Here is a 25,018-nt window from a genome sequence, read left to right on the forward strand (position 1 = left end):
ACTAATATCTGAAGTCAGCAAATTCACAAGATGTAAGACACAAGATAAAATATCAATTATATTTTTATACACTACTAATGAACACAGATATTTAAAATTTTAAATGCAATGCCATTTATAACCACTCAAAAATGAAATTCTATGGTGTCAATCTTACAAAACATATATAAGTCTTGTATGTTAAAACTACACAACACTGATTTTAAAAATTAAAGATCTAATAAATGGAGAGAAAAACCTCATTTGAGAGTCAGCACAGTAATTATGTCAAGCTTCCCCAAATTGATATATAGGTTATATAGGTTTAATGCAATTTTATCAAAGTTCCAGCATTTTTTATAAATATAGGCAAGATTATACTAAAAGTTATGTGAAATGACAAAGGAACTATATTAGCTAAAACAGTTTTGAAAAGGAAGAATAAAGTAAAGAAGTAAGTCTATTGAATTTCAAGACAGTATAAAGTATTAGTATTTGCACTGTGTGGTACTGGCAGAAGGACAGAAACATGAATCAATGGAACAGAATACAGAAACCAGAAATAGACCCTCATACATATGCCCAACTGATTTTTTACAAAGGTATAATTAGATACCCATGGGGAGGATAAAAGAACTGTAACCTAAGTCTCATATGTTATTTAATAATTAACTTAAAATGAATCATGGGCTTAAACATAAAATGTATAACTCCACAATGTTTAGGAAAAAAAAATTCATAGGAGAAAATCTTTGGTACCTAACGGTAGGCAAGGAATTCTTAGACTCGATAGTAAAAATACAAATTTTAAAAGTGAAAAATGTTCAACTGGACTTTATCAAAATTAAAATATTTTTGTCTGTGAAAGACCAAATGTTTGGAGGATATAAAGGCTAACACTGACAGAAAATAATTGCAAACCACATATCTGACAAAGAACTAGTATTCTAAAATATACAAAACTCAACAGTAAAAATAAAAAACAAAACAATCCAATTAAAACCTGGGCTATAGAAATGAACAAGACATTTCTTCAAGGAAGATATATAGACAGAAACTAAGCATAAGATATTCAACACCATTAGCCATTTAAAAAATGTAAATTAAAACTACAATGAAATGCCACTGGAGGAAACGGGGTAAAGGGTATCTTTACCATGGGATCGCTCTATACTACTACTTACAACTGCATGTGAATCTCCAGTTATCTCAAAATAAAAGATTCCATTTTTAAAAAGTTATGTATACTTTGGAAATTATAATGTTAATATACAACAAAAAATGTTCCAGGAAAATTCATTGCTATGCCAACGAACTGACACCATGTCCCACAGATTTGCATAGAAAAGAAAAGAGATAAAGTTAGGGAAGGCCTTGGAGATAAGAGGAATTTGATCTGCTCCTTGAAGAAAGAGAATGCTTTGGAAAACTGTGAGAAGAATTGCAATAGTCAACATGACATGTCAATCTTGTTAGAGTAGGGAATTTGTATAGGAAGGTAGATTAGGGAACAGGGAATTCTTTTAAGGCAACAAAATAATTGTACTTCTGCTTCCTGTCCCTTTATCCCTTCTATATTTAAAGCTTGATCTTTATCACGTTTTTGTTTTGGTCTTCTCTTGAGAATACTGTTTTCAGGAGCAGATCTTCTTCCAGAAATTCAAGGGCAAAAAAGGTGAAATAGGCCTCCTAAAGCTCACTGTCCATTTTCTATGCACTCAACCTAAAAATTGTACTTATGTGGATAAATAAATATATACTGTAACCCAATCAGTTGGGAGATAGGTCAATTTGATGAAAAACCATATATTTTTAGAAAGAAGAATTAAGATGTTCTTCCATTTACCAGTTTTGGGTTCTCACTCAATCACATAATTACTGACCTCCAGTATTCTAATCTACAATATGGGGCTAACTCTTTCATATGGTTGCAGGGGAAAATAAATATAATTGGTATATAAAGTTGCTAGTGTAGGCCAGGCATGGTGGCTCATGCCTATAATCCCAGAACTTTGGGAGGCCGAGGTGGGCGGATCACCTGAGGTCGCGAGTTAAAGACCAGCCTGACCAGCATGGAGAAACCCCATCTCTACTAAAAATTGAAAATTAGCTGGGCATGGTGGTGCATGCCTGTAATTCCAGCTACTCGGGAGGCTGAGGCAGGAGAATCGCTTGAACCTGGGAGGTGGAGGTTGCCATGAGCTGAGATCATGCCACTGCACTCTAGCCTGGGCAACAAGAGTGAAACTCCTTCTCAAAAAAAAAAAAAAAAAAGTTGCTAGTGTAGAAATAGCTCAATAAATAAGTTTCCTTTCCTCTAGAGTACCCTATAGTTGCATTGCATATCTAACTTACTTCAACAGATATTTATTTGACCGCTATTATGTGCAAGGCAATGTATTCCAGTGTGTTTCAGTTTATAAGCATTAAACTGCTATGGATTATGCCTTCAATATTTTGCACTAAGGAAAAGATAGCATGCTTCCATTTCTATAATTCCATATAAAAATGGTGACAAGTACTGTAAATTGGCTCATTCAGCTCTTATTTCAACCTCTTTGTTTCTAGTTTTCATTCTTGTGTTATGAAGACAAGAAAAGTAAAACTACATTTCTCAGATGGTTGCAGCTATAGTGCAGCAAATTAGTTAACTTCTACCAAGTAGACACAGACCTGTGATTTGGGTGCAAAAGTGACCATGGCAAGAGAATTGTTATTTGATTATGGTCATAGTGCAGACTCTTTGGGAAAGTGAATGGTGAAGAAACATTTGGTATATCTGGGGTGAGTGGAGTTAAATTCTAGAATCTAATCCTCTCATGGATGTGTAGAGGCAGGCAGTGGTAGCAGTGTTTTTTTTAAGAATAGTTCCATTGTGTAGTTGTGTGCCTTTCCTGACTGTGTTGTGTTTGACTTCATGGGTCCTGGCTGAATCCATTACTTCTCTGATCCATTTAAAGATTTTGTAAGCAATTTAATGTTATTTTATACTAGATCTAGTGGTTTCTGTCACCCACAGGCAAAAACCCTAACAGATGCAAAACTGGTATGTTCTGTTTTAGATTTTGTTGTTGTTGTTTCTCATTTTTGTTTAAAGCTTTTAGGTCATCACAAGTGTGATACAGGTATTCAGTGGAAGACAATATGAATTCCTGTGCAATTCCGCTTTCCCTTTTTCCTAGATCCAGGTATTGTCAATGATATCGAACATAAAGAGATTTAATAATGCACCAAGGTACATCCGCCAGGCAATGTTCAGTGGTGAAAAGTAGAAAATGTTCCTGTGGAGTGTATTTAGAATGCAAGCAAAAAGTGATTATTATCACCAAAAGAGGTTTAAAATATACCCCTCTGAATGCTCTAAAGCACAGAACCAGGTTATATCCAAGAAATTCACATCTAAACAGAATTAGAGGCAGAGGAAATAGAAAAACATGATCGGCTCTGCCATACTTACTAGTTGGTTAGCCTTGGGAAAGAAATGTTGTTGACCTTTCTGGTTCTCAGTTTTATCATCTATAAAACTCAGATAATAGTGATAATAGGTAGCCCTACCTTCTATTAAATGTAATAATAAAGTAATTTTAACAAAGCCTGACAAATTATATCATTATCATCATCATTATCCTTATTATGATCACCAATATAGCTTCTTTCTTAACTATTATTCACCACACATAAGTATATTTAGTAAACCAAAACTATTTTTTGTCATAGTTTTAATAAGCCTCAAAAATCCTTCATTATCTTTTTAGCATCCCCCTTAATAAATCTGTGAGGTATTTTAATACATTGACAGATGAGCATGAATTTTGTTTGGGTTTCCAGTACCCAAAGTAGGAAAACAGATAAACAGCATTTCTTTAGAACACTTCTTACACATGCTAATTTTTGCCTAAGGGGGCTTATGTATTATACATTCTTATGAAGGCAGTATGCAGTAGAGTAATGGTTCTTAACAACTTGAGTTGATTTTGCTCCTCTCAGTACATGTGGCAAGGTCTGAGAAATTTTTGGTTATTATGTTTGGGAGTGGGGGTTCCACGGGCGTCTCATGGATAGAGGTCAGAGATGCTACTTAACTTCACACAATGCAAAGACAGCCCTCACAACAAAGAATTATTCAGCCCAAAACGCCAGTAGTGCTGTGGACAAACCTTGCCATATAGAGTAATGATCAATAGAAAATGTGCTCTTAATCATAACCCACATTTGCTACTTATTAGCTGTGTGAATTGGGGCAAGTTATTTAACTTCCATTGTTTAATTTAATTATCTGTAAAATGGGGCTAATAATAATAGCTACCTAAAAAATTGTCATGGGAAAGAAGAGACTACTTATGAAAGTGACAGCACATAGTTACCACTCAATAGGCTTAGCTATTAATATTATTTTATATACATTATTTGTTAAGCTCTGTTAACCAGTGAAGTGGGTATTGTCCCTGTTTTATTAATTAGAAATAGATTCTAAGAAAGTTTAAATTATTTGTGCAAGTTTACCTAGTTAGTAAGAGGGAGTACTGGATTTAAATTCAAGTCTATAAATCTTCTTTGCACTCTAACCCAATGCAAACAATTACAACATTTTGGGGTATGTTAGATTTAAACTGTATTTTCTGTTAAGGACTCAAAGTTAAGAAAACAGAAGGAACTTATTATCTTTTTAAAAATTGGCTTATTTATGGATTGTCCATACCAAAGAATCTCACCATACTGCCTCTATCCCACATTTCCCTTGAAACTGTTGAAGGAAATGTTCAACAATTATCGATCAAATATCTAGTAAGAAATTATTAAGCACCTTCAGGAAGTACAACAGTTATAAAAATGGTCAAATCAATTACCCATTTAACCAAAGGAATGAAAAGTAGAATACATTAAAATTTAGATAGCAGTGACAATTGTGCAAAAGTAAAAATACATAGGCATGTCAAAAATGTAAATGCTTGGACATAATTGTGAAGAAAGAGAAAAATTGAAAGTATACACCAAATGCTGTAAATTAATTTCTGAAGAAACGAGCAATGCAGAAGTGGGGAAAATGTACAATGTGATTTGCTCCACATATTCAGAATACAAACAATGCAAATGTGGTCCATGAGGGCAGGGATCTTTGGCTGTTTGGTTCACTGCTTTATTGCAAGTGCCCATACAGTGCCTTCAAGGTAGTGGGAGTTAAATAAACCTTTGTAGAATTTGTGGATTAACGAATACAGTCATATCTTTTTTTAATTTCCCAAATTAATTACTCCCTGGCCTAGAATCAGAAAGTCCAGCAACTCACTCCTGAGAACATGTTTTCCCAAATCTCCCAAACTCAGGAGGGCAGGCTTGATTCCAAAGGTGAGATGGAAAATGAATAGAAGTGGGATTGATCTTGTCCACCTCTCCAGTCTTTCTCTTCTGTCATGCATTTTGTGCCCCACTTAATGACTCACACAAGTCCTCTGCCACTGGCAAACCGTTGCTAATCCAACTCCCTGTCCACACAGGGGCTCCAAAATCACACTCTCCTTCTGATTCCCTGAAATGGTTTGATTCTCAGCAATTATTCGTTAGGCACAGCCACTTGCCACTTCTCAATTGCCATGGTGGCCAGGATGGGAACTACTACAAATATCAGCAACAGGAGGTGCGAAAACAAGGCTTATCCCACAGATCCTGACTTTTATATTAAACCCAATTAACTTGCTCAGACTCCTTTTGAATTCATTATTATTTTAATACACCGGGCATATTCACCTCCCTTTTCATTGAGTCATAAATGCAAACAATTTGGTCCACACTAAATGATTTCCCTTTTAGAAAAGATGGGCAGTAGTAGCTGGGTCTTGATCTCTTCTCTCTCTGGAAAGCCTCGTACAAATAACTGACTTTCTACCTTGTGAAAGTAAAGGATACAAAGGTACCCAAAACGTGATTATGCTTTTGTTCAGCAAGCAAAGAAAGCAAAGAGCTTGTCGCCCTCTTCTCTCTTAGTTAATGTTGCCTCCTGAACCCACATAAATAAAGATGATCACTCAAGAGATTCTTTGTAGAACATATAATTTCAGGTGTAATCTGATTACTCTTGAGCATAAGCAGAAATAACAAGGGTTGAGATGGTAGGGTAAGGGTCAAACTTCAACAACCAGCTCTCAAAAAATAGTCTGGGCACGGTAGATCACACCTATAATCCCAGCACTTTGGAAGGCCAAGGTGGGCAGAGGCTTGAGGCCAGGAGTTCAAGACCAGCCTGGGCCGCGTGGCAAAATCCTGTCTCTACAAAAAAAATACAAAAATTAGCCGGGTGTGGTAGCATGTGCCTGTGGTCCCAGCTACTCAGGAGGCTGAGGTGAGAGGATGGCTTGAGCCTAGAAAGTCGACAGTACAGTGAGTGTGATTGCGCCACTGAACTCTAGCTTAGGAGACAAAGCTAGACTCTGTCTCAAAAATAAAATAAAATAAAATAACACAAATATTCTTAATTTGTAGCATTTATAGATTTCCATGGTGCAAAGATTCCCATCATGGCCTGCCAATATGACACCATGGTAACATAGTTGGAAAGAAATGCAATCAGTTCTCCTCTCTGATGCAAGCCAACTTCAGCACACCTCTGTTTGAAGGAATGAGCATTGTAGAGAGAAGGAATGCAGGCAGCTTCTCTTAAAAAAAATTACCAATGATACTTAAAATTATAATTTTATAAGGGACATTATAAAAGCATCCCAGTAATCCAAATGCAACAAAAGTTTATATCTTCCTAAAGTAGAACAGATTTCTTTATAAAGAGAAACAGGCTAGTGATTCATACTACCTTTACAAAATTTTTTCAGAGTTGCAAAATACCTTGCAAAATGATGAACAGTATACCTTTATGTGTAATGTTAAAATGGTTTTTCATTCTTTCAAATAAGCTGAGCAAAACAGTTTGAAGAAAAAAATTGTTTATATTTTCTTGTTTGTAGTTGATATTTAATCTGTATTTTAAATAATCACACATACATTGTATTATATGTAACAGTAAAATGGAATATTTACATCATAATTTGGGGAATATCTACTTGATGCCTTGGAATGGAACTCTTAAAATATTTAAATCAATTCATGTCTTTTGCATCTATGACTGTCATACAAGTTTCTAGAGTACATTATACATGAAAGTACTAGACTGCCTACCTAGGAACACACACGCAGGCTTGCAGTGAGAGCAGGCTTGACATTGCGGAGATCTACAAGCACACAGCTAAGTGTGGCATATACATGAAGTGTAGGAGAATGGTAGTTTCTAAGATAAATGGATAAGAGAAATAGAAAGGAAAATAAGAAATTAATATTTTTTGAGTTTAAAAAACTTTAAGCACAAGTTGTTAGAATCTCATCTGATTTTCTTTTATTATTATTATTATTATTATTATTATTATTATTATTATACTTTTAAGTTTTAGGGTACATATGCACAATGTGCCAGTTAGTTACATAGGTATACATCTGCCATGCTGGTGTGCTGCACCCATTAACTCTTCATTTAGCATTACGTATATCTCCTAATGCTATCCCTACCCCCTACCCCCACCCCACAACAGTCCCCAGAGTGTGATGTTCCCCTTCCTGTGTCCATGTGTTCTCATTGTTCAATTCCCATCTATGAGTGAGAACATGCGGTGTTTGGTTTTTTGTCCTTCCGATACTTAACTGAGAATGATGATTTCCAATTTCATCCATGTCCCTACAAATGACATGAACTTATCATTTTTTATGGCTGCATAGTATTCCATGGTGTATATGTGCCACATTTTCTTAATCCAGTCTATCATTGTTGGACATTTGGGTTGGGTCCAAGTCTTTGCTATTGTGAACAGTGCTGCAATAAACATACGTGTGCATGTGTCTTTATAGCAGCATGGTTTATAGTCCTTTGGGTATATACCCAGTAACGGGATGGCTGGGTCAAATGGTATTTCTAGTTCTAGATCCCTGAGGAATCGCCACACTGACTTCCACAATGGTTGAACTAGTTTACAGTCCCACCAACAGTGTAAAAGTGTTCCTATTTCTCCACATCCTCTCCAACACCTGTTGTTTCCTGACTTTTTAATGATTGCCATTCTAACTGGTGTGAGATGGTATCTCATTGTGGTTTTGATTTGCATTTCTCTGATGGCCAGTGATGACGAGCATTTTTTTCATGTGTCTTTTGGCTGCATAAATGTCTTCTTTTGAGAAGTGTCTGTTCATATCCTTTGCCCACTTTCTGATGGGGTTGTTTGTTTTTTTCCTGTAAATTTGTTTGAGAATCTCATTTGATTTTCATTATGGCTCGTTGAGTTGGGTGTAATTGATCCTATTTTATAGATTAGATAACTCAATTTTGTAAAAAAGTATCTACAATCACACAGCAGGGAATGATGAAGTCACGATTTAAACTTGGACCTGTGTGATTCCAAAGCCAGTGTTCTCTCCAATTTACAGTGCTGTCTCAGGTAAGTAGGCAATACCCTTGCAGAGAGAGAATGGAGTAATCGAAGGTTAACAAAATGGGAATCCAGGAACCGATAAGATCCTATATGGGACTTTATTTGGTAATAAGGCAGAAGCTCAAAGAGTTTTACCTGGATCAAAAGTCAAAACCAGCCCAGAAATATGGGTTCATATTACTGAGGCACTTGACTTTTAAATGTGATAGAGTTTCCCCAAATCCCTCTCTTCCTAAGAACAGAATTGTCCCTAAAACTTTGGTAGAACTGTAGGTAGAGTTTTAGATAAAGGTCAAGTGGTCCAGGTGGTCTAGACAGGCAAACTGCCAAATCAGGGCATAAGCAGGTCCTATGTTACCTTACAGTTTCTTTCAATTCTTTGATTCCAGGTTTTTTAATTCTTCCTGATTCCCCCATGCATTAGGAGAGTGGACTACACTATATCCATCACTCTATCAAGTGATGCCCAGCAAAAGTACAGAGAATTTTTTTAAAAATTGTAAAATAAAATATAGTCTTTGCTCCACAGAATGCATAAAACAATTCTGGGGAAAAGACTCACACATATTAAGCAAATGTGAAAAATATTGGTCCATATCCTTATCATAATTAACAAAAATTAAAAGAAAGTAAACAATAAAACACTATATCTAACTCAAGTGGAAATAATAAGGTACTAAAGAAACAGACTCTTAGTTTTTGGGCAGCCAGATCAATACCCAGCCAGATCGCTCTGGATTTGGACACAGGTGAAGGATTTAAATAAGAGATTGGGGAAATCATATTAATATTCCAAATCATGGAAAACAAATAAAAATTATGTAGCTTGCTTAAAGCTGATTTCAAATATCCATACCACAATTTTGGCTTTGATGTCCAATGTCATTTTTAAATAGAAAAGAAATGTAAATGTTTAAAATAGTCTTCAAAATTTCTTCTTATTTTTTACTATTGAGAATTTTAGGTGCACACACCATTAACTTCTTTTGTTTGCAACTTTTAGCATTTAATATTGCTCATATAGGTTGTTCTATTTTATAATAATAATAATAATAATGGCATTTAATTAGTTTTCAAAGCCCTTTCATGTATATAACCTGCATGATTTTCACTAAGACCCTGAATTTGGGAAAGATAGTTAATCCCTCAGTCTTATTTCTCTCCTTTGCTCAGATGGGGGTACAACAATAAGCAGATATTACTGTGAAAATTAACTATCTGATATAAAGTTATCACCTCTCACACTTATTAATCAATAGTAAACTGGCTCTAAATCTGAATTCTCGTGACTCCACTGTTGGAGCCGAAGTGTCAATTGACTCAGTCTTCTGATTTCTTTACGGACCTCCCTTCTCCACACCTCACTTGCTTGGTAGTCATGCTTGGAGAAATCACTGCTCTTCAAATAGCTGCTCAATATTAAGGAGGATCCCCAAATGCAAATGTGAACAGAGAGCAGGTTTTTAAAAAATGCTTAAAAATTGTTTATAATTTTTAAAGTAACATGGGATATTAAATTGTTTCAATTTGTACTTATTTGAATTCTAAGATAGTTGATTATTTTTCAAGAGTTCACTAACCATTTGTACTTCCTATTTGGGGAATTATGAGAGTTACATTTTTAAAGATTGTTAATTAAGACCAGGAATTTAATAATAGTGCTGAATATAAATGATTAATGGAGCGTCAGAGGGAAAGGTTTTTGAAGGATGCTTGGGATTTGAACAGGCAGAGAAAAAGATAATGGAATACAGTTTTGTTTTTTCTTTTCTATTCTGTTTTCATAATATCTACCTTGGAAACTCTCCTTATTTCCACTTCTCTTTTCTTCCACAGGTAACTACTTAGTCTCCTATTTGCAGTCTAATATTTTTTGTACTTTATTAAGATGCATTGTTATTGCAATCTTCTTAATTGCTTCCTAATTGGTTCTTTCCTCCCCTTGGTGTATTTTTCATGCATTATTAAATTCCAACTGGCTTTCTGAAACTCAATTTGAATTCTTTCCAGACAGCCCTTCCAAAGTTAAAGTGTGTGTCTCCTGGTCCCTTGGTCACACAGGAAAAAGCACTGGGGAATTGAAAGGATCACTCTTTTGAACCTATGGTGCTTCCTTATATAACTACAAGGCTATCAACAACATCAACCATTCTGATTATTGTCATTCACAAGCACCTTCACATAAAGCAATTCATTTGATAAGTTTCTTAAATAAAGCAAGTATTATTATTCTTATTCAACATGGGAGGCTTCTAAGGATTAGAATATCTTTCTTTCCTAAACTCAAAAAGCTGATCCGGGACTTATACCTAAATCTTATTAAGTCCTCTGCTCATTCCAGCATCACTGGTTGTTTGTATATTAAAACAAATGGCAAGCTTACCAATTAACCTCATTAACTGTTTCACATATTGCTCAATAAACTATTTTTCTCTTCCATTCTTGAAGTCCATTAATAGGAAAATCATGTAATAAAATGATTAAATCATCTGGAGTCAGAAGATCTGATTTCAAGTCCCAGGCTGCAACTTAGGAATTGCTTCGCCTGTCTGATCTTCAGTTTCTTCATCTGTAAAAATTAATTATCGTTATTCTACCTACTTTAAAGAGTTGCTGTGAGTCTCCAATATATGTAACTTATTTTTGTAAGGATAGAATTGCTAAGAGGTAAGAGATCATTGGGCTATATGAATTTTAAGGTTCATTTTCAATCCAATATTTTGTTAATCTCTGAATATCTTAAAATGGCATGTGAGTAGAAGCTTGACAGTATTAATGCTTGGAAGAGTTTCTGGACAAAAACAGAATTAAAAATGATAATAATCTCAAGTCATCCAACCAATCAACAAGTTCCATACTGGAACTCTAGATTCCTTTTATTTCTTTCTCTTGTCTGATTGCTCTGGCTAACAGTTCCAATACAAGGTTGAATAGGAATGGTGAGAGTGGGCATCCTTCTTTTGTTCCAGTTCTCAGGGGACTAGGTCCAATTAAAATACCAATGTCATTCTTTACAGAATTAGAAAAAAATTCTAAAATGTATATGGAACCAAAAAAGAGTCCAAATAGCCCAAATAAACAAAAAGAACAAAGCTGGAGGCATCACATTTTCTGACTTCAAACTATGCTATAAAGTGCACATGTACCCTAAAACTTAAAGTATAATAATAATAAAATAAAATAAAATAAAAAGTCACAGGAAACAAAATAGCTTGGTACTTGTCCAAAAATAGACACACATACCAATGGAACAGAATAGAAAACTCAGAAACAAGGCCTCACACCTACAACTATCTGATATTTGACAAGGCCAACAGAAGCAATGCACAAATGACTCTCTACTCAATTAATAGCGTGGGGACAATTATCTAGTCATAGGCAAAAGATTGAAGCTGGACCCCTACCTTTCAACACACACAAAAGTTAAATCAAAATGGATTAAAGATTCTAATGTAAGACCTCAAACTATAAAAATCTTGGAAGACAATCTGAGAAATCTTCTTGACATCAGCCTTGGCAAATAATTTTTGGCTAAGTTCCCAAAAGCAATTGCAACAAAAACGAAACAAAAATAGACAAGTGGGACCTAATTAAACTAAAGAGCTTCTACATAGCAAAAGAAACTATCAACAGAGCAAACATACAACCTACAGAATGGAAGAAGATATTCCCAAACTATGCATCTGACAAAGGCAGAGGAAAACTTCCCCAATCTAGCAAGGCAGGCCAACATTCAAATTCAGGAAATACAGAGAACACCACAAAGATACTCCTTGAGAGCAGCAACTCCAAGCACCTAATTGTCAGATTCACCAAAGTTGAAATGAAGGAAAAAATGTTAAGGGCAGCCAGAGAGAAAGGTCGGGTTACCCACAAAGGGAAGCCCATGACACTAACAGCTGATCTCTCAGTAGAAACTCTACAAGCCAGAAGAGAGTGGGGGCCAATATTCAACATTCTTAAAGAAAAGAATTTTCAACCCAGAATTTCATATCCAGCCAAACTAAGCTTCATAAGTGAAGGAGAAATAAAATACTTTACAGACAAGCAAATGCTGAGAGATTTTGTCACCACCAGGCCTGCCCTAAAAGAGCTCCTGAAAGAAGCACTAAACATGGAAAGGAACAACCAGCACCAGCCACTGCAAAAACATGCCAAATTGTAAAGACCATCGAGGCTAGGAAGAAACTGCATCAACTAACGAGCAAAATAACCAGCTAACATCATAATGACAGGATCAAATTCGTACATAACAATCTAAACCTTAAATGTAAATGGGCTAAGTGCTCCAATTAAAAGACACAGACTGCCAAATTGGATAAAGAGTCAAGACCCAGCAGTGTGCTGTATTCAGGAAACCCATCTCACGTGCAGAGACACACATAGGCTCAAAATAAAGGGATGGAGGAAGATCTACCAAGCAAATGGAAACCAAAAAAAGGCAGGGGTTGCAATCCTAGTCTCTGATAAAACAGACTTTAAACCAACAAAGATCAAAACAGACAAAGAAGGCCATTACATAATGGTAAAGGGATCAATTCAACAAGAAGAGCTAACTATCCTAAATATATATGCACCCAATACAGGAGCACCCAGATTCATAAAGAAGGTCCTTAGAGACCTACAAAGAGACTTAGACTCCCATCCCACACAATAATAATGGGAGACTTTAACACCCCACTGTCAACATTAGACAGATCAACGAGTCAGAAAGTTAACAAGGATATCCAGGAATTGAACTCAGCTCTGCACCAAGTGGACCTAATAGACATCTACAGAACTCTCCACCCCAAATCAACAGAATATACATTCTTCTCAGCACCACACCACACTTATTCCAAAATTGACCACATAGTTGGAAGTAAAGCACTCCTTAGCAAATGTAAAAGAACAGAAATGATAACAAACTGTCTCTCAGACCACAGTGCAATCAAACTAGAATTCAGGATTAAGAAACTCACTCAAAACCACTCAACTACATGGAAACTGAACAACCTGCTCCTGAATGACTACTGGGTACATAACAAAATGAAGGCAGAAATAAAGATGTTCTTTGAAACCAACGAGAACAAAGACACAACATACCAGAATCTGTGGGACACATTCAAAGCAGTGTGTAGAGGGAAATTTATAGCACTAAATGCCCAAAAGAGAAAGCAGGAAAGATCTAAAATAGACACCCTAACATCACAATTAAAAGATTACTAGAGAAGCAAGAGGAAGCACATTCAAAAGCTAGCAGAAGGCAAGAAATAACTAAAATCAGAACAGAACTGAAGGAGATAGAGACACAAAAAACCCTTCAAAAAATCAATGAATCCAGGAGCTGGTTTTTTGAAAAGATCAACAAAATTGATAGTCCGCTAGCAAGACTAATAAAGAAGAAAAGAGAGAAGAATCAAATAGACACAATACAAAATGACAAAGGGGATATCATCACCGATCCCACAGAAATACAAACTACCATCAGAGAATACTATAAACACCTCTACACAAATAAACTAGAAAATCTAGAAGAAAAGGATAAATTCCTCGACACATACATCCTCTCAAGAGTAAACCAGGAAGAAGTTGAATCTCTGAATAGACCAATAACAGGCTCTGAAATTGAGGCAGTAATTAATAGCTTACCAACCAAAAAAAGTCCAGGACCAGACGGATTCACAGCCAAATTCTACCAGAGGTACAAGGAGGAACTGGTACCATTCCTTCTGAAACTATTCCAATAAATAGAAAAAGAGGGAATCCTCCCTAACTCATTTTATGAGGCCAGCATCATCCTGATACCGAAGCCTGGCAGAGACACAACAAAAAAAGAGAATTTTAGACCAATATCCCTGATGAACATCGATGCAAAAATCCTCAATAAAATACTGGCAAACCGAATCCAGAAAAACATCATAAAGCTTATCCACCATGATCAAGTGGGCTTCATCCCTGGGATGCAAGGCTGGTTCAACGTATGCAAATCAATAAATGTAATCCAGCATATAAACAGAATCAACGACAAAAACCACATGATTATCTCAATAGATGCAGAAAAGGCCTTTGACAAAATTCAACAACACTTCATGCTAAGAACTCTCAATGAATTAGGTATTGATGGGACGTATCTCAAAATAATAAGAGCTATTTATGACAAACCCACAACCAACATCATACTGAATGGGCCAAACTGGAAGCATTCCCTTTGAAAACTGGCAAAAGACAGGTATGTCCTCTCTCACCACTCCTATTCAACATAGTGTTGCAAGTTCTGGCCAGGGCAATCAGGCAGGAGAAGGAAATAAAGGGTATTCAATAAGGAAAAGAGGAAGTCAAATTGTCCCTGTTTGCAGATGACATGATTGTATATCTAGAAAACCCCATCATCTCAGCCCAAAATCTCCTTAAGCTGATAGGCAACTTCAGCAAAGTCTCACATATACACCATGGAATACTATGCAGTCATAAAAAATGATGAGTTCATGTCCTTTGTAGGGACATGGATGAAGCTGGAAACCAGTTCTCAGCAAACTATCACAAGGACTAAAACCCAAACACCACATGTTCTCACTCATAGGTGGGAATTGAACAATGAGAACACTTAGACACAGGAAGGGGAACATCACACCCCAGGGCCTGTTGTGAGGTGGGGGGAGGGGGGAGGGATAGCATTAGGAGATATACCTAATGTAAATGATGAGTTAATGAGTGCAGCACACCAACATGGCACATGTATACATATGTAACAAACCTGCACGTTGTGCACATGTACCCGAAAATTTGAAGTATAATTTTTAAAAATTCATATAGATATACCTAATACACTTATTCAGAAAACATTATATTTTATTGAACCTCTTCCTCTTGAGATGCAGAACCACAGTAATGCAAAATAAAAAATTTGGAGAGCCTTACCAGTAAACAACAAAAAAACCCATTATTTTTCAATAAGAAAATATGTAATTGATATTATTTCCAGAAGATGTGTTTATACACATAGAAAATCCGAAAAAATTTAAAAAAAAAAAGAAAATAAGTCAAGCTATCTCTCTTCACTGACAATAAGATTCTGTACCTAGGAAATCCTAAAGACTCTGTCAAAAGGCTCCTAGAACCGATAAATGACTTTAGCAAAGTTTCATGATACAAAATAAATGTACAAAAATCAGTAGCATTTATATAAACTAACAACGTCAAAGCTGAGAGTGAAATCAAGAACACAATCCCACTTACAACAGCCACAAAGAAAAAAATATCTAGGAATACAGCTAACCAAGGAGGTAAAAAAATCTCTACAAGGAGAACTACAAAACAACACTGAAAGAAATCACAGGCAACACAAAAAGATTTTTTAAAAGTCCATGCTCATTAGTTGGAAGAACCGATATTATAAAAATGGCCATACAGCCCAAAGCAATTTACAGATTTAAAACACTTTGACTTCTATTCTGTTCTGCGGTGAGAAGGTCTATGCAAACCTACCACCCTGAAATGCTGAGGGAGCTGAGAGGTCTAAGAAAGAGGATGACAAATGCCTTTTTGTAGAGAGAAATGTATAATAGGGAATTATAAACAGAAGCAATGTCTCAGGTGGTTGTGAGATGGTGAATCACCACGACTATCCTCAAAAAGTATTCTTCATATAGCAAGCTTTTCGAGTAAAACCCGTGCAGCTGATCACATCTTCAGGCTTTCTTGCTAAGACTCATGACCACTGAGGAGGATAGGTGTGCATATTGATGAAAGGTTATCTATGCTTCAGGCATTGTTTAAAGAACTAACTCCAGAACACTTTGGTGTGTGAAGGTCAAACATCAGTAATCATGGCATCTTTGCTTCAAAACGACGTCACTCTTGCCATGTAACACGCTGTTTTCCTACATAATCCCTCCCCTGCCTTTCTACCTGTTCATTTCTTCCCAGACCTTATTTCTTTGCTATTGATCCTGGTCTGCATAAAGTTTATTTCTACTGTCTTCATATATGCACCTACATTTTCTTATACTCCTAGACTTTTCCACTGTGGATCCCTACTAAAATCTATCCTTGTGCTGCCATTTTTTTTTAAAGGAAATGTGTCATTTGCCCTGTAAAATGTCCCACATTTTTTATTTAACTGATCATTTTCCCATGGTATTTAGCTTTTTTCTTTTACCTCTCACATTTCTAGAACATTAGTAGTTAGATCTATGTGCTTGACTGCACTCAGGGCTTTGTTTGTTTGTTCATTTTTGTCTTGTCTTGTTTTTGCAAGAATACCTTATACCTCAATGATGAAACTGTATACCTATACACCTTCTATTATATCTTATTAGGAAACACATCATGGTTGATTGCCCTACTTCTAGTTTATAAGTGTTTAGATTGATTATTAGGCTCAAGTGTTTTCAGTGTAATCCATCCATTTTCTTCACCTATTAGTTTTAATACCCATTGATAATCTTTGCATAAACTATTTTTCCCCATTAGGGATCTCAAATAGTAATTTTCTAAATCCATCATTCCTTCTGTATTTATTAACTACAATTCTTCTACAAATAAGGACATTGCTTTCTCACCATTTCATTGCCCTGAAATAAAATTCACAAATGCCTGATTCATTATTTTATTGATTTTCAGACTAATAAGTTGGTGCCAAAATAACCTCCAAATATAACAAAATATTTTGTGGGGTTTTTTTTGTGAGTTTTGTTACTCATAGATTTACCTAGGTTGTTATGTTTCAAACCATTGTCATTATTCTCGTTCATGTTCAAATTATTGCATTTTAGCTAGCAGGAGCCCTTTATATGAATCCTAGATCATTTTCAAAAATCCTTGAGACTTTCCGAGAGCTTCTCTGCTTTCTGAAACAATAAGATATTCCAGGCTCATTACATACATTTCCTGTCCCAGACTGAAGTCCTAGCTTCTAGTTTCCTTGCATGGAAAATAATATTCAGAGATCACAAACATACACAAGACGTTAACTATTGCTACTGAATTTTCCACTGCTTGTAAGTCCATTTTAGCAGACAAAGTTACGAAATAAGCATTTTTAAGGGAAAACTAAGCAACAAATTTGTGCTGATATTTCCAATTCAAACATAAAATCATAGTAAATGTTTAATTATCTGATTTTCTATGTTTGTATTTTTTCTCTTATGCTGAAAACCTTGGTTGCTAAGACAGGAACGAAATTACTTACCACTTATTGTGTTATTGCCAATAATAAAACTGCAAAAAAAGCCAGTTTGATGTCTTAGTGATTTTTTTTAATCCTTAGCATGTATCAACATATTTAAAGTTATTTAACTTTTTTTGTATATGGTTGTGCAACCAACCTGATATTTAAGTTCAGTTTTGCAGCTTTGGGGATTGCTTCAATGCTTCTTCTAACTTAATTTTGTTTTAATTATGTAAAATATTTGCATGGTTTTAATCTCTACATCCATTTGATTTCTTTTTTTTTTTTTTTTTTCTTTGAGACGGAGTCTTGCTTTGTCGCCCAGGCTGGAGTGCAGTGGCGCGATCTCGGCTCACCGCAAGCTCCACCTCCCGGGTTCACGCCATTCTCCTGCCTCAGCCTCCCGAGTAGCTGGGACTACAGGCGCCCACTACCACGCCTGGCTAATTTTTTGTATTTTTAGTAGAGACGGGGTTTCACCGTGTTAGCCAGGATGGTCTCGATCTCCTGACCTCGTGATCCGCCCGCCTCGGCCTCCCAAAGTGCTGGGATTACAGGCGTGAGCCACCGCGCCCGGCCCTCCATTTGATTTCTATATCCATAGTTTTGATCTCCACAATCACCACTATCCTCATCTCTTTTTCAGTCAATGAGATATTTTTTCTTCAAAAGCAAAATCTGTTCACTGCTGCCTTCCTCTAGAATAATGCTTTATTGGCTTCTATCTCTATATAGTCCCCTTTCTACTGGGTCCATTCTCTCTGGTTACAAAGGTGATCAAGTCAATTCCAGTAAAAATGAATACTGTACTCACTCCACCCTGAAACACTCTTGGCACATGACAAACTTTATTACACAGTGTATCCAATGACTTCTGATGGGCCATTTATTTTATAGAGAGCCTGGAGGTGCCCTGTATGGTGATAGAAACTTTATAAAATTGCCAGGAATGAATTGAGTGCATCAAACAAAGCTCCACACCCTTTCCTATAATCCTAAGCACCGACCTACTCCTGCCAACATACGACACCTGCTTCAGGTACTTAAGATAACCCACCACACAGACTCTGGCATCCCCCACTTTCCTAGCCTAGGTCCGTAGATGATTTTTGAACAGGCTCCAGAAAGCAAAGGCTGCCATTCAAAACTGCCTTTTCTAGGAGAACCTCAGGGTCATTTATCTCCTGGTTACGTGAACCAGTACTATGTATCAGTCCCTTAATTGCTGCTTCTGCCTAATCTCAGGTATCCAGCCCTCCATACGGCCTTAGCCCAGGGATACACAGATCATGCCTCGAATTGCAGATTAGGGAATGAACCTAACAACATATACCTTCCAAGCAGAGTTTAAAAACAAACAAAAAACCATTTTAGCTGTTCAAATGAATCAAGGATTGCAAAAAGAAAACAAAGTTGTTTGGCATCTCATCAGAAAGAGTTTCAGCCTCTATTAGATAAGAACGTGCTAAATAAACATCTCTAGGGCTTCTTTATAAGAACCTTTACCTGGACCACTGAAGTATTCTTTCTATTCCATCAATTCAAAAGTCATGCTTGTGCTGAAAGGTAAAAACAAGACTCAAAGGACTCATAGTCAGTGTCCCACTCTTTGTCTTTGTTCATGCAACGACCCCTTCCACTGCTCTTTCTGTGTCCAGGCATCGGAAGATCCTATCAAAATGTGAACAAGTTCCCTCAGCGGGGGAGTATGGTAATTTGTTATCACTATCAGTGATTAATGTTTTATCTTTAATGAGCTAGTAAACAGCAAGGCCTTGCTGACTGAAGTATATATAATGGGAAAATTTTGATCCAGGAGGAGAGAGATTGTTGTAAATGAGTAGAGATGTAGTCAGAATAATAATCATATATTATGCATAATATTACATTTATCAAACTATTTGTATGTGCCAGATTTTTGTATAAGCACTTTACCCACATCAATTTATTTCATCGCAAAAACTCTATGAAGTGCATTTTATTGTAATCCACACTGAAATATGAAGAAATAAGGTCACATAGAAAGTGAGTGGTAGGGCTGGAAAGGTGCAGAAAATGGGGCCTTTTGAGCACCCAGTTATAGCATAATGAATGAATGATGCATCAGAAGTCTAATATGATTTTAAAAAATAACCTCTCAGAGCAAAATTTAACTTTTTATTACCAACCTAAAAAATTACCATCAAAGCCTAGACTCCCTCAGCTAAAAAAATTTTGGCATTTTTTCTTATCCAAATACCTCATTTAAACTGAGGCCCAGAGAGGGGGGAATAATATACCACTGTCTCCGGGTCAATGACAGAACCAGGAACAGAATGCTATTATACTGAATTTTCAGGCCACGTCTACATTCTTATACCCACTGTCCCCACTCTGAACGTGCATTTTCCTGTCATCTGTCTGAATTTCTTTTAATTAAGATCTATAATTTCAGTGGACAGTGTAGTAGAGTGGGAAGAATATACTATTTGTAGCTAAGCAGACTCACATTTACGTGCCGGCGATGAACCTAAAACGAGGCACTCAACCATTCTGGATGTCCCTTTTTTCCATCAGGATATAACTAGTTCCATAGGATGATCATGAGGTTTTACCCAAAGTATGCAAATGTTATATGCTTAGCATCTGGTTGGGACTGAATTCATGCTTTATTCCTCCTCCCTTCAAAACTCAAGTTCTTCAGCCATATGAGAAATTTACCAGCATATCCTCCTGACAATTCCTAAGGAGAGAGGACAGAGTCTTTATGCATGCAACTTATTCTCTCCTGATCCCTGCTTAATATCTTTTGCATCTGGGAAGGCGTATGTTCCTGTCATTACCTGTCTCTTATTATCCAAGATCACTTTGAATCAGCTTGGTGTTTATCTACCAGGGGAACTTCTTAGCACATGACACATTAATTGATGTCAGACCTGGCATCCTGGTTTTGATATATAAATCATTTCCTTGTTTTCTTTTGAAGAGCTCAAGAGGAGAAATAAAAAGTATTCTTCCTTTATCTGATTCTACTGGTCATAAAACACCCCTGTCCCAACTCTGAGCCAAGCACTCGTGACAGGGACCACTCAACAGCCTCACATCTGAACCACTTGGTCAGACTTGTACTAATCCCTTCATCCAGTTCTCTAAGATTCAAGTCTGTTTGCTCGCCTTACATTCAGCACTGTTTCCCCAACTACATACAGCCTTATTTTTCTCGTGGCCACAATTCACATTCTACCTTGGATGGGAGCCTTGACTCACTACTATAGTGCCCTTGCCTGGGACATTCATGCTTCACAACAAGTATTGATAAAGAAATGTAAAATTTATGAAAAATTCAAAGTTCAGGAACTGAATTTCTTAGAGGTTTTTGATTATAACACCAACTTTCATGCCTCCATTATTTTTTTTATGGTGCTCTCTCTTTAGAATGCTCACTCGTACTCTTTCCTCACTTAACCAAACCTACTTATCTTTTAAGACTCAGAAAAGGCATAATATCTAAGAAAGAAACCTGTCCAAACTTTCTCTACCCCTAGAGGTTATATTAGGTGTCCCATCTTTGCCCTTTATTAACTTCTTGGGCATATTTCTATTATAGGATATAACATTATTTATGGTAGTAATAGTTTCATCCTGCTAACTTAATAGTCACTACATTTCGTCTATCATTGATGGGCATTTGGGTTGGTTCCAAGTCTTTGCTGTTGTGAATAGTGCTGAAATAAACTTACGTGTGCATGTGTCTTTACAGTAGAATGACTTATAATCCTTTGGGTATATACCCAGTAATGGGATTGCCAAGTCAAATGGTATTTCTAGATCTAGATCCTTGAGGAATTGCCACACTGTTTTCCACAATGGTTGAACTAATTTACACTCCCACCAACAGTGTAAAAGTATTCCTGTTTCTCTACATCCTCTCCAGCATCTGTTGTTTCCTGACTTTTTAATGATCACAATTCTAACTGGTGTGAGATGGTATCTCATTGTGGTTTTGATTTCCATTTCTCTAATGATCAGTGATTATGAGCTTATTTTCATATGTTTATTGGCCACATAAATGTCTTCTTTTGAGAAGTGTCTGTTCATATTCTTTGCCCACTTTTTGTTGGGGTTGTTTGTTTGTTTTTTTCTTGTAAATTTGTTTCAATTATTTGTAGATTCTGGATATTAGCCCTTTGTCAGATGGATAGATTGCAAAATTTTTCTCCCATTCTGTAGGTTGCCTGTTCACTCTGATGATAGTTGCTTTTGCTGTGTGGAAGCTCTTTAGTTTAATTAGATCCCATTTGTCAATTTTGGCTTTTGTTGCCATTGCTTTTGGTGTTTTAGTCATAAAGACTTTGCCCATGCCTATGTCCTGAATGGTACTGCCTAGGTTTTCTTCTAGAGTTTTTATGGTTTTAGGTCTTAAGTTTAAGTATTTACTCCATCTTGAGTTAATTTTTGTATAAAGCATAAGGAAGGGGTCCAGTTTCAGTTTTCTGCATATGACTAGCCAGTTTTCTCAACACCATTTATTAAATAGGGAATCCTTTCCCCATTGCTTGTTTTTGTCAGGTTTGTCAAAGATCAGATGGTTGTAGATGTGTGGTATTATTTCTGAGGCCTCTGTTCTGTTCCATTGTCTATATATCTATTTTGGTACCAGTACCATGCTGTTTTGGTTACTGTAGCCTTGTAGTATAGTTTGAAGTCAGGTAGCATGATGCCTCCAGCTTTGCTCTTTTTGCTTAGAGAGAGATTTAAAAAAACGTGGCACATGTACACCATGGAATACTATGCAGCCATAAAAAAGGATGAGTTCATGTCCTTTGCAGGGACATGGATGAAGCTGGAAACCATCATTCTCAGCAAGCTAACAGAGGAACAGAAAAGCAAACACCACATGTTCTCACTCATTAGTGGGAGTTGATCACTGAGAACACATAGACACAGAGAGGGGAACATCACACACCAAGGCCTGTCAGAGGGTTGGGGGATAGGGGAGGGATAGCATTAGGAGAAATACCTAATGTAGATGATGGGTTGATGGGTGCAGCAAACCACCATGGCACGTGTATACCTATGTAACAAACCTGCATGTTCTGCACGTATATCCCAGAACTTAAAGTATAATTTTAAAAAAAGACTTATTCAGACCTAACAAAAAAGAGTTATGAACACATCCTCTTTTAGCTTTCCTCAGTATTCCAGCTATGGAATATATATATATATATATATATATTCCACATATATATATTCCACATATATATTCCACATATATATTCCACATATATATTCCACATATATATTCCACATATATATTCCACATATATATTCCACATATATATTCCACATATATATTCCACATATATATTCCACATATATATTCCAGACACATATATATACACACACACATATATATATTCCACATATATATATTCCACATATATATACATATATGAATATATATGGAATATATAATATAATGACCATATATTCCATATATATGGAATATATATATAAAAGTCACTACATATGGAATATATGGAATAACTATATATGGAATACATATGGAATATGGAACATATGGAATACATATGGAATAACTATATATGGAAAACATATGGAATATATATATAAGTCATTATTTTTATATATAAAAGTCACAACATCTCTTGCATTAGACTATGAACTCACTGAGGATAGGGACATGGTCTTTTTTATACCCATACCATTTCTACTACATTGCCTAGCACAAAGCAACTACTCAATGCTTATCAAACTTAACTAAACTCTAATAAAAGGTCAATATGAAGAATTAAAAGAGCAAAAAAGACCATTGGAGGAATTAGGGATCCTTGCTATAAAGTGGAAACACAACTTAGAAGAATTGTGTCCTACAATTATATGGAAAGTAGAGCTTATAAGCAATAAATTTGAATATTTATCTGAGGAGATTTCTAAGTAAAATATCGAAGGTGCAGCCTAGAGTTGTACTCTGATTTCCTCTTGCTGCTTATAGTAAAATGTGACAAGAAAGAAATAAATTGAGGGAAGAAGTATTGAACAAAAAAGAACCAGCACCTATTGATTTGGGAAATTCTCAAAAGACTGCAAAAGACACTAAATTCAGGAGATTCGTTGTCAGGGAAACATGCTGTAGGAGACAATCAAGGATGGGGCTGGACCACCTATTGGTAGTGCCTCAGAAGGATCAAAGGTCAGAGATTCAATCACACAGAAGGCTCTGTGAAGAGATTAGGCATGTAACTCATGGATTCTCTCAGCCATCTAATCATAAACCAAAAATAGAGTTGGTATTTTCCAGATTTGCAAAGGAGCTCCTTGTCTAATGGAGTAAATCCCTGAGACATACGTGAGAAACTTGTGAGGTTTCGAGAATGTCATGCTAGCAAAAATATTGCCATCTTGGACTGAAAGGGACAAAGAAAAGATGAAATAAAAGTATTGGACTCCTACAATTCTACAGGCATAAAACAGGCTGATAAGACTACTCATATGCAAACATTTCTTACCCTTCATCAAAAAGAAAGTATTATTCAGAAGTCAGAGCCATGATTCCTAAGGGCAAATCCACAAAGTTCAGAGAGTAGAGCTGTGGGCCTAGAATTTGTAATAATTTGTTATAGCAGCAATGGGAAACTCATACCATATAAATAACTGAAATTGTTTTGTTTTTGTTTTGTTTTTTCAATGCCAGATTCCTTCTTCTAGAAAGTAAGCTTCACAAAAATCAAAGATCTTGTGTGCCTTGTTCACCATTGTATGTCCAGCACCAAGAATACTGTCCAATGTACTGCAGGTACTCAGTAAATATTTGTCAAATAATTGAATCAATGTATTAATGAGCATAATATATATTAATAGCACAAGTATGGATATAGTTAACCTAGACTGAGAGAGTCATGCAATTCTCAGATCTAATTTCAAGCATTTCTCCTCATCTCTAAAAAGTATAGCAAAATGTACCACCAGTATAGGAATGCATTTAACATTATCCTTAAATAATTTAAGACAAGTAAGTTATGTGCGGATGTTAGTATGTAACTGTGATGGAAGACAAGTGTACTTGTAATATACCTAAAAATGGCCTAGACACATCACTTTATCATAACACTGAATTTTGGTGACCTTACAGCTAGGATGCTGTCGAAAGTCATGAGCTTCCTGGATATTACTAACCATAATTGGACTACTTCTCCCAATAGATAGAAAACAATATTTTATATAATCTTTGAATTTGCTAAAAAAAATCCTGAGGCCATTTGCTATTTAGCTGCTGCAGATTTTATCATAGGAAAGTTTATAAGTTGGTTTGTCCTATTATAAGGAAACCAGAGATAATCTGGAAGTTGGATCATTTGTAAACTTTGCATACTTTTACACGAATGCAGAATGTCCCAAGGCCAATTTAATTTTCCAAATCCAGTAG

At 36.0% G+C, this 25,018-nt stretch overlaps 1 long non-coding RNA gene across 2 annotated transcripts in view; it reads right to left on the reverse strand.

The window, feature by feature from the left end:
• LOC109028768 (uncharacterized) overlaps positions 1-25,018 on the reverse strand; it is a 363,275-nt gene that overhangs the window by 221,900 nt on the left and 116,357 nt on the right. The gene's annotated exons all lie outside the window — the stretch shown is intronic.

This window comes from Gorilla gorilla, chromosome 9 (assembly GCF_029281585.2).
Source record: "Gorilla gorilla gorilla isolate KB3781 chromosome 9, NHGRI_mGorGor1-v2.1_pri, whole genome shotgun sequence".
Classification (NCBI taxonomy): domain Eukaryota; kingdom Metazoa; phylum Chordata; class Mammalia; order Primates; family Hominidae; genus Gorilla; species Gorilla gorilla.